We start from the raw sequence: 15,633 nt of genomic DNA, 5'->3' as shown, positions 1-15,633 counted from the left end.
TTTTTAAAATAAATATGCCTAAATCATAAAAACAAAAAGGAAGTTTTGGGAAAAAAAGAAGAATGGATAAAATAGACTATTTGTATACTCTCTAATACACAACTGGTCTGACTATATAAAAATTAACTAACTGATGCTCTAAGATTTAAAAATAACCTATTATGAATAAAATGCTTTTGATATAATAAATATTAATTGAATTCCCAGGAATATGATTCTAAACATGCATGTACCTAGTAACATAATTCCAAAATATATTAAACAAAAGTTAACAGAACTAGGAGAAATAAAAAATTCAATTGATATTGTTAATGTATGAAAAATAGTGAAGAGTTTATAATTTTGTTTTATGATATTAAATTCTTATTTCTTCTTTTTTCAGTTACTTAATTTTATTCAACAAACTATATCAAGTATTAGCACCATACATTTTTTAATTTCTTTCTTGAATATGCAGTTTCAACACAGCTTAGCCGAAATAACTTGTCTCATCCACTCTATTCTTTACCATGTAGAGTGGCTCAAAAGCTGGAAGTTATAATCATCTGAAGGCTTGATACCTCAAGTGTCTTGAAGCTGGTGCTGTCAATCATTTGAAACCTTAACTGGGGATATTAGGACAACTAAATGTGCATCAAATTCTTCATGACATTTAGTTGCGTACCAAATGTGAACATTCTGAGAGAAAGATTGAGAGAAGCTTATCATTTTTGTGACTTTCCCTTGATATTTTTATAGCATTGCTTCTACTTCATTCCATTTGACAAAGCAGTCAGTCACAAAGTCCTGACCAACTTTAAGAGGGCTTAAAGTTTCTATCTCTTCATTGAGGAAGTGACAAATCTGGAAAAACATATGGAACAGAAATATTAACATATACTCCCTTTTAAAAATGCAATATGCTATACCTTTATCCTAAAAATATATGGCAAAAAACATTAATTTTGTCAATTTGACAAAAATTATTTAAACTTAATTCCTTTACCTACTTATCTTACTTTAACACAGCTATCTTGGATAACCAGAGGACTCATTGTCATCTTTACTTATTTCTCTTTTAAAAGGTAAACCAATTTTTGAATTACTAGGCTTGTTAAAATGCCTAAAACTTATTATCTAAAGTAAATACCTATTATCAAAAGCACCACTCTATGCATTGATATGTACAAGTAGTTAAAAATTGCAATTGTAATGAAAAACAAATGTGACCTATTTTATACTTGCCTTTCATGTTTTTTTTTTCCTTGCTGCTAAAACCTCAGACCAGTAAATAACTTAGGCAAGACTGAGACACAATTAAAGTCATACATTGGAAGCACAAGGAGCAATAAAGAAAGTTCTTTGTTTCAAAGCTCCATTTTTTTCCTAGCAAATGGGAAAATGCCAATGTACAATTATATTAAGGTTTTATTAGTTATGCATATGAAAATAGTAGTTGTTTTTTTTCCTTTGTTCATTTGTTTCTGCCTGTTTGCTTTCCTCCAAGTGATAGCATTTATGGGTGGTGGCATTCATATTTTGATTCATCTTAGGTTATGATTTCAAAGACAATTACACTCTATTCACAATTGTGTTTCCTCTACAGTATCCATTGCACTATATTCGTGATACTTAAAAAACAATGTTCACCAAAAATAATTCTTCTCAGATAAAATACATTATGTAAAAAATAGTGAAGATACAAAACATTGAAACAGCATACTTGATAAACTTACAGTAATGGAAATGGACATATCCATGTCTCTAATCATTACAGAAACATACTTCTTATAAGCACATATAAAAAATAGGAAAATTAGTATCAGGCCATAAAGCAAAAATCTGTTATCATTTTGTGCATATCTTCAGGTAGATTTTTCTTCAGTATTTTATAGCATTTGTTATTTTTAATATAAATTGCCTTTTTATAACTGTTATTAGTATAGAGAAAATACTTTTTATATTAATCTTATTTGGAGGAAATTTGTTGAACTCTAATTCTGAAAATATGTCTGTAGTTTTTCTCTGAGTTCCCTGTGCCTTAAAACTAGGACTTATGGAAGAGGAAAGTAGTGACATGAGGCTTGTTGAAACCACTTCTGACTTTCTTAGCAGATGGGCAAGTTGTTCTAGAAATCTCAATCCAAATGTTTATATGAGTGATGCAACTTCCACTCCATCTCCTCACCTGTCTTTCTCGTGTCACACAGCAGCTTGAAGTCTATAATCTAGTTTTCTCAATTCCAAAAATATTCAATATAATATAACCTTAAGTGTTATGAATAGACTCTTGTAAAGTATACCATCAGGTGAAAATCCTCTTTCAGAAGAAAAAAAAAAACATACTATTATGCACCCAGTCAATTGACATTGGTAAATTGCATATTAATCTACTTTTATATTTAATAAATGTAAATACATTACTAACATACTTACTTAGTATTTTTTTTTACTGCTTTCATTTAGTATCATAAGTATCTGTGGCATTTTATACTGTCTCTACCTGTAAATATTCTCTCCAATGGTGACAATCTAAAATTCTACAAGTATTAAATCATGAAAAATAAAATACTTTGAGGGTCATTTTCATGTAACATATATTATCCAAAAGTGTCCACGTCTCATTCTGCTGTGTTATCCTTATAATTAAATAAACATACTAAAAAATCAAAGATGCAAAGTACCTTTTATGCACAATGGTAACACAAAAATTATTTGTCAAACAATAGGCTCTGGTATTGGGTTCAGAAAAGAATTTGACCCTTGGTTATTATGTTAAAACCTATTTCGGTTATTAGTATCTTATGTGAAGTTAGATTTTTTTCCTGACTGTAAAACAATGAGCTTGGAGAACTGGGATATTATATAGGGACAAATAGAGATTTGTATGGATGATGAGTCATGAGTCGTGATGACCATAATTCATAGATGAAGAAGCAGAGATAGAGGTGCATGAATGATGTAAGTTAATCACTCTTATTTACACATTTTTCCTGAGAACATGCATTGATTTGAATTCTTAATAAATTAGTTTAAGTTTCACACTCTCCAATAAGTTTTAAGCAATTAAATACATTTTTGGGAACCAAGTATTTTTAAGCAACTAAATACATTTTTGCAAGCCTACAGAATGACTACCAAATTCCAGATCTTATTAACATGTATAATTAAATTTCACAAGTCATCTCAAATTTAAATGTAAAGTCCAAATGAGATAATATGTGATATGACTTAGACCTGAAAGTTAACATTCTATCATGGGTAACAGAGTGATAAAAATATACTATACCATATGACAATAAATGTAAACACACACATACACACACATACACACACACACACACAGAAAATGAAGTTAGTTTGAACATGGGTTCTATCCTACAAAGGATTGTCAGAAATCTCCTCTGGCAAAGAGTGAACTGTGAAGTGGTTTCAAGGAAGCAAGCTATTGATTGAGGTGATTTCCCTGAGTTAGAGTAATTCAGGTAAATGAAGGTGTTCCAAAATACTAGAAATAAGAGTGGCATGTTCAAACATAAGGAAGATAGCATAACTAAGAGGAGAAAGTTGCAGGGAAAGAGAAGTATTGGAATCCAGAATACATGAGATTTTACTCTGATTACACTGCAAGTCATGTGTGTCTCTTAAAAGGGAAGAATATGGTTTACATTAAGGTTATCAGGTTCACTTAGGCTGCTAAGTGAAAGAATGACTCTGGGTGAGGGACTAAGAAAATTGTTCTACTGTGATAGCCTTGGTGGACACTGCATAGAAATGAAGATAGTGGAAAATTGTCAAATTTGGTCTACATCAAAGAAAGAACCAAGTCTTCAACAAAGTACTAGAAACAAATTCAACAGCACATCAAAAGATGAATCACCATGATCAAGTGGGATGTAAGAATGGCTCAACATACACAAATTAAGAAATATGATATATCATGTTTACAGAAAGAACAAGAAACATGATTTCATAAGAAATAGAAAGATCATTTAACAAACTCAATGTCTTTCTATGATAAAAACTCTCAGTAGATTGTATATAGAAGAAATTTACCTCAACACTATTAAAGCCAGCTAATGTTACATTCATTGGTGAATATTGCCCCTTGTTCCTTTAGGAACAGGGACAAGACAAGGATGACTACTCTTACCAGATCTATTCAAGACAGTACTCTAATTTCTTCCCAGAACAACTAGGCAAGAAATAAGAGCCACCTAAATAGAAAAGGAATAAGCAAAATTTCCAGGTGTCTGACATGATTTTATACAGAGTAAACACTAAAACTCCACCCTAAAGCCACTAGAACTGACAAATGAATATGGTCAATTTGCAGAATATAAAATCAATGCATGGAAATTAGTAATGGTGTTATACACCAACAACAAACTACACAATAAGGAAGTTAAGAAAACACTCATTTATGATAGGTACAGTAAAATAAAATAAAATGGTGTCCCAGGTGATATGAAGATTCAATATAATATCTATAAAAATTTAATTTTTCACAAAAACAGAAAAAAATCATAAAGTTCATATGGATTCACAATAATGCTGAATAACTTAGGCAATCCTGAGCAAAAATAACAAGTCTAGAGTCATCATGCTGATTTCAAACTATATTACAAAGTTGTAATACAGCTAGTACATAATACTAATGTAAAATAGAGAAGTTGATTTATGGATTAGAATACTAGAGACCCCAGAAAAGAATTTATGCATTTATAGCCAATTGGATTCAACAAAGTTGCCAAAGAAAACAAAATAGGATAAAGACAGTCTCTTTAATAATGAATATTAGGAAAAGTAGGTATTCATATGCCCAAGAAGGGAAATGGACTCTTATACCACCTACAAAAAAAAAAAAAAAACTATTCAAAAATGGATTACTGACTTAAATTTAAGACATTAAAATATAAAACTACCAAAAGGAATATGGGTCAAAAACCACACAACATGAGTCTGGGCAATGATTATTTTTCTATTTGTCCTCAAAATTTTCTGTAAGACCCATCAAAATTAGACAGGTGGCATCACTTCAAACTAATAAGCTTTACCTAAAGTCTTAACACTCAGAGTAGGAGAAAATATTTGCAAAGTAAATATCTGATAAAGAGTTAAAATCTAAAATACATAAGAAAACAACCCAATTTACAAATTGGCGAAGGACATTTATAGACATTTCTCAAAAGAAGACATACAAATGATCAAATATATAAGCAAATGTTTAATATCATTAATCATCAGGGAAATGCAAATTAAAATCATAATGAGATATCACCTCATATGTGTCAGAATGACTATAATCAAGAAGATAAATAGTAACAAGTATAGGTGAGCATGTATAAAAAAGTAAGCCCTGGATAGGCATGGTGGCACATGTTGTAATCCTATCAGTGTGGGAGGCTGAGGCAGGAGGATCAAGAGTTCAAAGACAGCCTCAGCAAAACTGAGGCACTAAGCAACTCAATGAGACCCTGTCTCTAAATAAAATATGAAATAGGGCTGGGGATGTGGCTCAGTGGCCAAGTGCTCCTGAGTTTAACTCCCATCCGGTAACCAAAAAAAAAAAAAAAAGTAACCCGTGTCCACTAGTAGTGGGAATGTAAATTAGTTTAGCCATTATGGAAAACTGTATGAAGTTTCCTCAAAACACTAAAAATAGAATTAACATATGATCCAACAAATTCCCCTTCTATGGGATATGTCCTAGGTATCCAAAGGATAAAAATCAGAATATCAAAGAGTTATCCATGTACTTACGTTCATTCTGGCATTATTCACAATAGCCAAGATATTTGATCAAACCATATTCATTAATGGATGAATAGATAAAGAAAATGTGTTATATATTCTCATAATAGATTATTATATGTACACAATGAAATACCAACTGTATAAAGAAAAAGAATCCTGTAGTTTGTGACAACAGGATGAACCTACAGGACAGCATGCTAAGTGAAAAAGCCAAGCACAAAAAGACAAATACCACATGATCTTAGTTGCATGTAGAGCTTAAAACAACTGGATTCAGTAGAGAGTAGGATTGTGTTCACTAGAGGCTGGGGGGCTGAGAGGAATGGGAAAACATGAGCTGAAAGGTAGGAAATTTCAGCTAAACAAGAGGAGTATTTTTTTTTTTTTGAAGTTGATTATACAGCATGGTAACTAAAGTTAACAGAAATATATTCTATATTTCAAAATTGCTGAGAGTATATTTCATATATTCTTACCACCAAAGAAGTGATGGATAAGTTAGCTCGATTTTATCATTACGCATTATATACAAATATCTTAACATCATTGTGTACCCTATTAATACATCTAATTACAGCTTGTCAATTTATAATAAAATGAGAAGCCAAGAGAAGGGATTGGATGTAGAATATGAAAGTAAGAGTCAGAGATATCTCCATGTTATCACTAAATTGCATGAATTAAAATGATATAAGTTAAAAAAAAATAAATCAGAGTGTAAATCAGTTTTGTAAGTGTAAGTGTATAGCAGAATCATCTGGAAATCTAACAGAGCATGCATAAGCCCAGGCCCACTGGTGCAGGACAGCATTGAGTCTGTGTAGTTTCATCAATTTCCCCAGTGATTTTAATATGTGCCTGAGTTTTAGAACCAATGAATTAAATAAATACAGTCTCTTAGGGGTATTGATTAATAGTTATGTTCTATGACTAGGGATTCAGGGATTGTATTTTTAAATGCTATTTAGAAATTATTAGGTAAAAAAAAGAATCATATTATTATATACATAATTAAATCATTATTTCTTTTTCTTTGTGACATTTCATTTTCTGCTTAGACTTAACTCCCAGACTGAATAAATTCTTCATTTTCTCATTATATTTGAAAGCTGCGTTGAATCTTCACGCCTGTTGCCCACAACCAGGCAGGTGAGTGTGTAATTCTCTTTACTATTCCCACACATACAGGAAGAACACTTGCTGGCACAATGGAACACTGGGCAAATATTTTCTGCTTTGTTACACTCACCCCTTCCCTCTTTAGGGCTTTAAGTTTCCCGTTGTGCCTTCATTCTTCCAGCAGAGGAAATTGTACCACCCACAGAAATCATGCTGTGTTTTCAAATTCTAGTGGTAATGCAACAGTGGTCATTCCTGGAAATGGTAAAACGCAGGGAGGGGAAAGCAGTTCCTGTATCTGGGTCACCTCAGCTGCTGCTGGCTTAGGGACAAGGCTGGGAAGCCCCAGACTCCTGGGAACCTGTGTTTTGTACCCAGTTCATTTTCGCACAGCAAGCTGCCACTGTGTGGCTGAGATGGCACTTGATGAGATGCAATGGAGTGATGGAGACTTCGGGGGAGAGAAAGGAACTCGGGAAAAATATTGGGCAAAAAATGCAAATGAAGTAAAGGTAATGGGCAGCATAACCAGGCTCTGTTGCTTTCAATAATACAAATGCTTTCAAGATGATGAATTTCTAGGACAAGAAGAAGACAGCACAAATACAATCTTAACTGGCAGACAGTTATGGGCAACTGATTCTATTATTTTCAGTAGGCTGAATCAGAGAATCTGTTCAAACAGGCATGCCTTGTAATAGTATTCAAAAGGGAGGTACAGAGGCAAAAGTGATTTTTTTTAAATTTAACTTTTTCATACTCTTTCACATGAATATATAAAGATGAAACATTTCAAAATGGCCCAAAGTATAAATCTGATAAATGGAATCCATGTCTTGATGAAGCATTTAATTATCTTAATTGAAACTTAAAGGGGAAAAATCAAATTCTCTCAATCTGATAACCATCTTTCATTAAAACAAGACTTCTTCCTGAAAGTCCATGCATTACTTACATATCTAAGGAATTATATGAAAAAGCAGTTAATTCTTGACACTTACAATGAACACTTACTGTATCATAAACTATTTTATTGCACTTTATATATTGATAAGTATTTGCAACATTTTTTTGAGCTTTATTGGCTTAAACATATAAAAATACTTTTCTTTCATTTTATAACCAATTTCCTAAGGTAAATTTACTTTTCCTTCAGTTTGAGCCCTACAGGAGAAATAAGTTTTAGGGGATGTTTTTTCAAAGATATTCTTAAAGCTATAAATATATATTTTAAAATTTTTCTAAACTTATTATTGTAGAAGCAACCAAGCAGCTAAAAATTCAGGGCTAATATTTTTGATTTGCATCTCTACTGTTAGCCCAAATAGCCATGAGAAAAATCACTGAGCACTATCTGCATTTTAATTTCCATACCTGTTAAGTGAGGAGAATAACAGTCCTGCTCTATATTATGAAGTTTATTAAAATTCTTAGGAGAAATGTGCCTCATAACTAAACTGTAAGGTAGTAACATTTTTTTAAAATAATTGAGTCAGACACCACAGGGATTTAGACACACTATACTTAGAAATTCCTGGAAGTAGAACTGGCTTCCCTTGTTCCCAGAATGTTGGTGAATCTGTACTCTAGTGGGATGGATTTTGATAATCTTTAAAATTAGAAAGCACTTTTTGAACTATAATAAGCTTATAGAGAGTACAAGTATTGGCATTATTATTAAAAATATGCATCTATGTCACAATTGTAGATTGGAGATGCTAGTTTCTAGCTCTGGGGACAAACCATTCACCAACGTAAGAATATATTTTTATAAAATCCAGTAAAGCTTACCAGGTTTACTAAATCCCATATACAACTTGGTATAACTTTATAATGGAAAAATTACTTAAGCTATTGGCTCAACAAGTAATTATTTTATTAACCAAATGTTCATCAAATTATCCTTCACAGCATTTCTTTCTAAAGTAGGTGTTCAGAAAATTTTTTGAGCCATAGATTTCTCTGAGAAGCAAATGAAAACCAAGATTTCTCACTGCCGTTACTTCTGGGTGTATACACAAAATTGTACTTAGAATGTCAAGAGGTCTTCAACTTATTTGAAATCTACATGAAGAATTCTTCATGTCCGAAGTGCATATGATTAATTTTGTCAATAACCATTTACTGAGACCTTAAAGTGTTCTAAGAAAGGCTCTTGATAATGAGGACATGCAAAAAAATAGGCGCTGTCTCAATTGTGGCAGGTAAGGTACATGTACTGGGGAAAACAAGGATCACACCTCCTCATATAAATGACTTTATTTGCTCTCACAAAAATGAACAGCAAGTGATTAAATTCAGTACAATTTTGAATACAGTAAATATTCACCTAATAAACACAATTAGCTTTTTCTTTTCCTTTGTTTTTTTTCTCTTTCTTGTTGCTTTTTACTAGCATAAAATGTAAGTAAGCATGAAATCTAAATTTTGCTTTAGAAAAGTATGTTATGCCTATAGTCAAAGTTAATAAGCATTTTTGAGTGCCTATAATATGAAGAGCACTACTGTAGACATTTCCAAAGCACAAATCTAAATATTTCAAAGCCATCTTTTATTTCCATCCATTTCTATGCTTTCATAATCGTATGTTCTCTCTCACTGAACACTTGCCTTTGAAAAATGGTATTTTAACACTTGACTGTCTCTTCAGCAAAAGTCATCTTATTGAAATAATAAAACAGACTACATCCTGCTGAGCATGATATTCTGTGAGGAACTAGAGAAAAGGAATAAAGACTTGCTTAATGTTGATGAGTGGAAAGAAAAACAAAATGTCATGAGATAAAGGATAAATACCAAATACTGTGCCTCAGTCTGTGTAAGTGTTCCATGCTCTGAGGTTCTGAACAGAGAACAAGATAGAATATTCAGATAAGGAAACTCCTACCATAAACCATCCCTCTGTATTTTATCATTTCTCATTTGGGAGTCAGTTCACTGGGTCACTGGAAGGTAGATGTGTGGACTAGGAAGACAATATAAACAAAGGCAAAATATGGAGAAGAAGCCGCTCAGAGGCCCTGGGGGAGTTGTTCATGAAGTGAGTGTGCTTTTATCAGAAAAAAAGAGAGAAAGAGTTGCAAAAATAAAATCCTATTTTTGCAACTATTCTTCACCTGGAAAGGAAAGCAGGCAGCACAAATAATAATAAAAAAAAAGGAAAGGACAGCAGAATAACAAATAACCACACACGATCACTTCGGACCTATTCTGAAACAACAGAATACACTTTAAAAAGCAGTAAAAACAATAAAAATCCAGTCATCGTGAAAAAGGAGAGCCTTAGCTGCAATAAAGGCAGTCAATAAAGAAGCTCTCTCATTTAAACATCAAATGCACATTGTTTTGCAACACCTGTTATTCAGCCATAATAGCTTTCTTAACCTGTCAAAGTGTTTAAGCTGAGGAAAAGAAATGGGCCTCCAGCTGTGCAGTTCTGTGGAGAAAGCCTGTGCAAAGCGATATTAGTTTAATGAAATGTGTACAGATTGTAATTGTGGTAATAAGAGGGCAATTCCCTGAGGTGCCATAGGAAGGCGGTGAGCAGCCAGGCAGAAAACAGAAGCTTGCAGGCTGAGGAGGGGAAATATGGCCTGCTCAGGAGAGGGGACAGGGAGCAAGCTGGAAACATCAGGGAGAGGGGAGCCCCGTGAATAGGTTTTCTTGACTCACTCCAAGAAAGAAACCAAGTCCACAAGGGGTTAAAACCCTCTTCTTGCAGCACAACTGACCCAGAGCTAATCCAAATCAGTGTTAACTCAGTGCTGCAGGTGCTGGGGAACTCAGGGGAAATGGCTCCTCAGTCTGCAACAAGATGACCATGACCCTTCTGAAACTCATATTCAGGGTGAGAGACAATGAATAATCAAAAGTAAGCGAAGGTTAAAGGGAGTGCTGCAAAAGAAGAAGTACAAATCAATTGCAAATCGTGCAAGCATTGGCTCTTTTTACTGTGATTTGTTTATCTCGAAAAACTTCCCAAGGATATTCCTTCCCAGGAATAGTCCTGATAGGAGGAGCCAATTTATCAGTAACTTGTTAGATATGCATCACTGTTATAAAGTCCCTGATAATTTAAAAGGCCTAAGAACAGAAAAACACAAACAGAAACCTGAAGAAGAAACCAAGTCTAAAGGGAAAAAAAAAATCTTTAAATATAATTGATAAATTACTGGAGGCCCAGTGTGAATCCAATTCAAAACTCCAAGAGAAACCAGCCGTAGGGTGTTTCCACACTTGTATGTTTTACCTTCTTGAGCTCTACCAGGTTCTTACAGGGAAGATCAAAGAAAAATCCCTTTGTTCTTCTATCTAGGAAGGGCAAAGGGAACTATTTCAAATAAGCCAGAACATTCTGTTCTTCTTAACAAATTCTACCTTCAGAAGAAACTAGCCAAACCCTAAGCTGCTAAGGCTTTATCATAGCCAAAGCTACTTGAGGAAGGAAAGCACCTTACCATTGAACTCTCAAATATCCCATTCTACCCAAGGAAGAATGAAAAGCCCTTGTGAAGGTTACTTGTGAAGTTTAGTGAGCCTCACTGAAACACTGAGAGACCCAATCATGGCACCACACAATGCATTCCTTCTCCCCCTGAACTTTACCACCACATAACCAAACACTTACAGCAGCTCCTTTTGCTCAGTATTATGTGTCTAGCTATCAAGAAAAAATACTATAAGGCAAAAAATAAATAAATGTGGGTTGAGAGATAGAACAAGCATCATATCCAAACCAGTCAGATATGGCAGTATAATTTCACTCAGATGGTGAAATTATTTTGCAAAACTGCGATTGCTATGATAAGAGCTCTCATGGGTAAAGTAGACAGCATACAAGAAGTTGGGCAATGTGAACACAGAGATAATAGTCTAAGAAAGAACTAACTAGAAATGTTGAAAATCAAAGGCACTGCATCAGAGATGAAGGACCTTTATTGTACATTAGTAGACTGGAAACAGCTAAAGAAAGAATCTCTGAGTTTGAGAACATCTTAATAGAAAATTTCAAAACTGAAAGTCATAGTGAAAAAAGACCCCCAAAGAGACAAATAGCTAAGAAACATGGCACAACTATAAAAGGTGGAAACTATACACATAGTGAGAATACTAGAAAGAGGTAAAAGAACAGAGAAAACTTTGTAATGACAACTACTAAGAATTTCCTCCCAATTACTGTCAGACACAAAAACCACACATCAGGAAATTCAGAAAACAACAACTATTTATTCAATACCCAAAAGTTTTTCCTATGAATATCATTTTCAAACAGCAGAAAATAAAAAAAAATGAAAAAATTCTAAAAGATGATAAAGAAATATAAAAGGCTTACAGATGAAGGAGTAATATTAAGAACTCTACCTAACTTCTCCTCAGAAACTATCAGACAGCTTTCCATTACTATAACAAAATATCAGGGATAATCAATGAAAAAGAGAAAAGGTTTATTTTGGCTCACAGTTTTGAAAGTTTCAACCCATGGCCCATTGTCCTATTCTTTTTGGTCCTGTGGAGAGACATATCTCATGTTTAGAGCACGTGGCAGAGGAAGCTGCTTGCCTCATAGCATCTGGGAAGCAAAAAGAAAATGGAAAAGGAGGGGTTGTGGTCTGATTCTTATCCTCTTCAAGGGCATGCCCCCCGTGACCTAACTTCTTTCACTAGGCTCACTTCCTAAAAGTGTTCCGCCATCTCCCATTAACACCATAGACTGGAATCCAAGCCTTCAACACATGCACTTTTGTGGTACATTCAATTTATGAACTATAAAAGAAACCACATAAACCAGCAGGACAGTGGGGTCAAATATGAAAAATGTTAAAGAGAGGGAAAAAAAGCAGAGTCCAGAATTCCTTCAAAATTAAGGAAATAACTAGTAGAAATGATGAAAATCAAAAGCACTGTGTCAGAGCTTTAAAAATTATGAAAAAATACTTTCTCAGACAAGCTAAAATTGAAGGAATTCATTGTCAGTGCACTCAAAGTGATGCTAAAAGAAGCATTTTAAAGAGAAGGAAATGATATAGGTCAAAAGTTCATAGACACATAAGGAATGAAAGAGCATTGGAGAAGAAGAAAGTGAAACTAAATTAAAAACTTGGTTTTTTCTTATTTTTAATTGATTTAAAAGTTAATATTTGTTCAAAAAATAAAAAAATAGCAACAACATTCAGTATGCTTATATTATTTTGTGTGCTTATGCTTAAGCAAAGTGAATGACAGTTGATGCACAAAAAATAGGAGTGAGAAATAATTTGGAATTACATAATGATAAAGGGGTCAAGTCTGCAAGAAGATATCACAGTTTTTAAAATCTGCACACCTAATGACAGAGTATCAAAATTTGTGAGGCAAAAAATGATAATACTTCACAGTGTGTTATAGGAACAAGAAATTTTGGTGTGCTATTGGATAATAGGGTGCGCTATTGGACAAAAGAGAGCAACACTATACTACAGACTTTAAAAAGCTAGAAGAAAAGATTTTAAAAGTTTTTACCTTTAAGAAAAACTGGAGAAGATATGTATGTTTAACTTGATTGAAGTATTATAGAACATACAGATGCATCAAACTTCATTAATATGCACAATTTTTATCGTTTCATGTATCAAATAAAAACATAGTTTTTTAAAAAAATTGTAGCTCTACCTGGAAAAGTAAATCAGTCTATTAGCATAGTTAGAAAGGTATCATTGACATACCTCTCTATGAGAAATGAACAGATTGAGCAAGCAGAAAATCAGTAAGGACAGAGTAGAAATGAGAAACACCACTAGTTGACTGAATATAAGTGATGCCTAGACAAGTTCATCCAACAACAGCAGAATATGTATTCTTCTCAAGCTCCACTGTGGTGCACTCCTATAATCTGAGCAACTCAGGAGGCTAAAGCAGGAGCTTTGCTACTTGAGACTAACCTGATCAATTTAGTGAAATCTCTCTCAGATTAAAAAAATGAAAAGTTCTGGGGATGTAGTTCAGTGGTAAAGTACCCTTGAGTTCAATTCCCAATCCCCAGTACCAAACAAACGAACGTATTCTGTGCATTCTGAGAAAAAAAAAATATAGCTTTAAAAGTTTTAACGAGAAATCATAAAATGATTCCTTTAAGGACACAATGAAAGTAAATGAGAAACCAATAACACGTCGCTAGAAAAAATAATCAGAGATTTATTTCTAAAGAGCACCTAGGTCCAAGTAAAAATCTTTTTCTTTAATTTATTTCTTACATACTTGACAATAGTGGAATTACATTCATAATTATCCATTCCCAGCACAATTTTTTGTAACTTTGTATATAAAATATGTTCATGTCAAATTATGCCATTATACATGAGCTCTCTCTCTCTTTTTTTTTTTTTTTGTATTACAATTCTTAATACACCTTTATACCAAAATTTATCATATCTCTGTTTGTATGCACGTATGAAGATGTGAATTTGACACCAAATTCACATCTTCATACATGTATTTTGTATAATGATGATCGTCTCCTTTCACCATCCTTGCTATTCCCCTTCTCCCTCCTTTTCCCTCCCACCCCTATTCCCTATCTAGAGATAATCTTCCTCCCATACTACTACTCCCTCCCTACTCCACTTTGAATCACCCCCATACATCAGAGAAAACATTTGGCATTTGTTTTTTGGGATTGGCTAACTTCACTTAGCATAATCTTCCCTAATGCGATCAATTTCCTTGCAAATGCCATGATCTTATTTTTTTTTAGTGCTGAGTACTATTCATTGTGTATATATGCCACATTTTTCTTTATCCATTCATCCACTGAAAGTCATGTAGGTTGGCTCCACAGTTTAGTTATTGTGAATTGTGCTGTTATAAACATTGATGCAGCTATGTCCCTGTAGTATGCAGTTTCAGGCCAAGTAAAAATCTTTAAACCGAAATTCTAAATGTTTGGACAAAGTGAAAAGAAACTGTATGTTATCTAAATGTGTGGGGTATTGTTAGAGTCTGTAAACAAGTCAGCATGGCGCCTGACTTGTATAATAAATGGCTCCTACTCCTGCTGTAGCAATCTACACAAGTTGTTATTTTGCTGCAGCCGGACTGCAGCAGGGTATAGTGAAAACAGTGCTTAGAGGAATTTCATAATATTGAATGCATGTATTTAAAAATAACAATTATAAAATCGACCATCTATGCTTTCACCTTAAATAGGAAAAAACCACAAATTTAATCTAGTGCAAACAACGCAGAAAAAGAAATAATAAAAATTAGAGTAGATTTAGTAAAATTGAAAACAAGATATCAATAAAGAAAATCAAACCCAAAAGCTTGTTGTTTGAAAAGAACAATAAAATTGATAAGCTTCCAGTCAGGCTAACAGAGGGAAAAAAAAAAGAAGATACAAATTATCCAAATCAGAAAGAAAATGAAACTAAACTTCAAATATCATGGACATTAAAAGGGAAATGTTGTGAGTAACTCTATGCCCACCATCTTAGTCCATTCAGGTTTCTACAATGAAATTCCACTAACTAGATGATTTATAAACAACATCAATAAATTTTTCATGGTTTTTAAACCTGGCAAATCCAAGATCAAGTCACTAGCAGATTCAGTGTCTAGGCAAGACCCATTTCCTAGCACCTACTCAACTTCCTCACAGGGTGAGAGGGGCTAAATTACTTTCACTTCATTCTCTTTTATGGAGGCATGAATCCCAATCAGGAAGGCTTTACTCTCATTATATAATTGTCCCCCACTTTCTAATGCTATCATTATGGAGATTAAAATTTCAACATATGAATTTGG

This window comes from Callospermophilus lateralis, chromosome 8 (genome assembly GCF_048772815.1).
Source record: "Callospermophilus lateralis isolate mCalLat2 chromosome 8, mCalLat2.hap1, whole genome shotgun sequence".
Lineage (NCBI taxonomy): Eukaryota > Metazoa > Chordata > Mammalia > Rodentia > Sciuridae > Callospermophilus > Callospermophilus lateralis.
The sequence above is the reverse complement of the archived record's forward strand: the minus strand, read 5'-3'. Positions refer to the sequence as shown.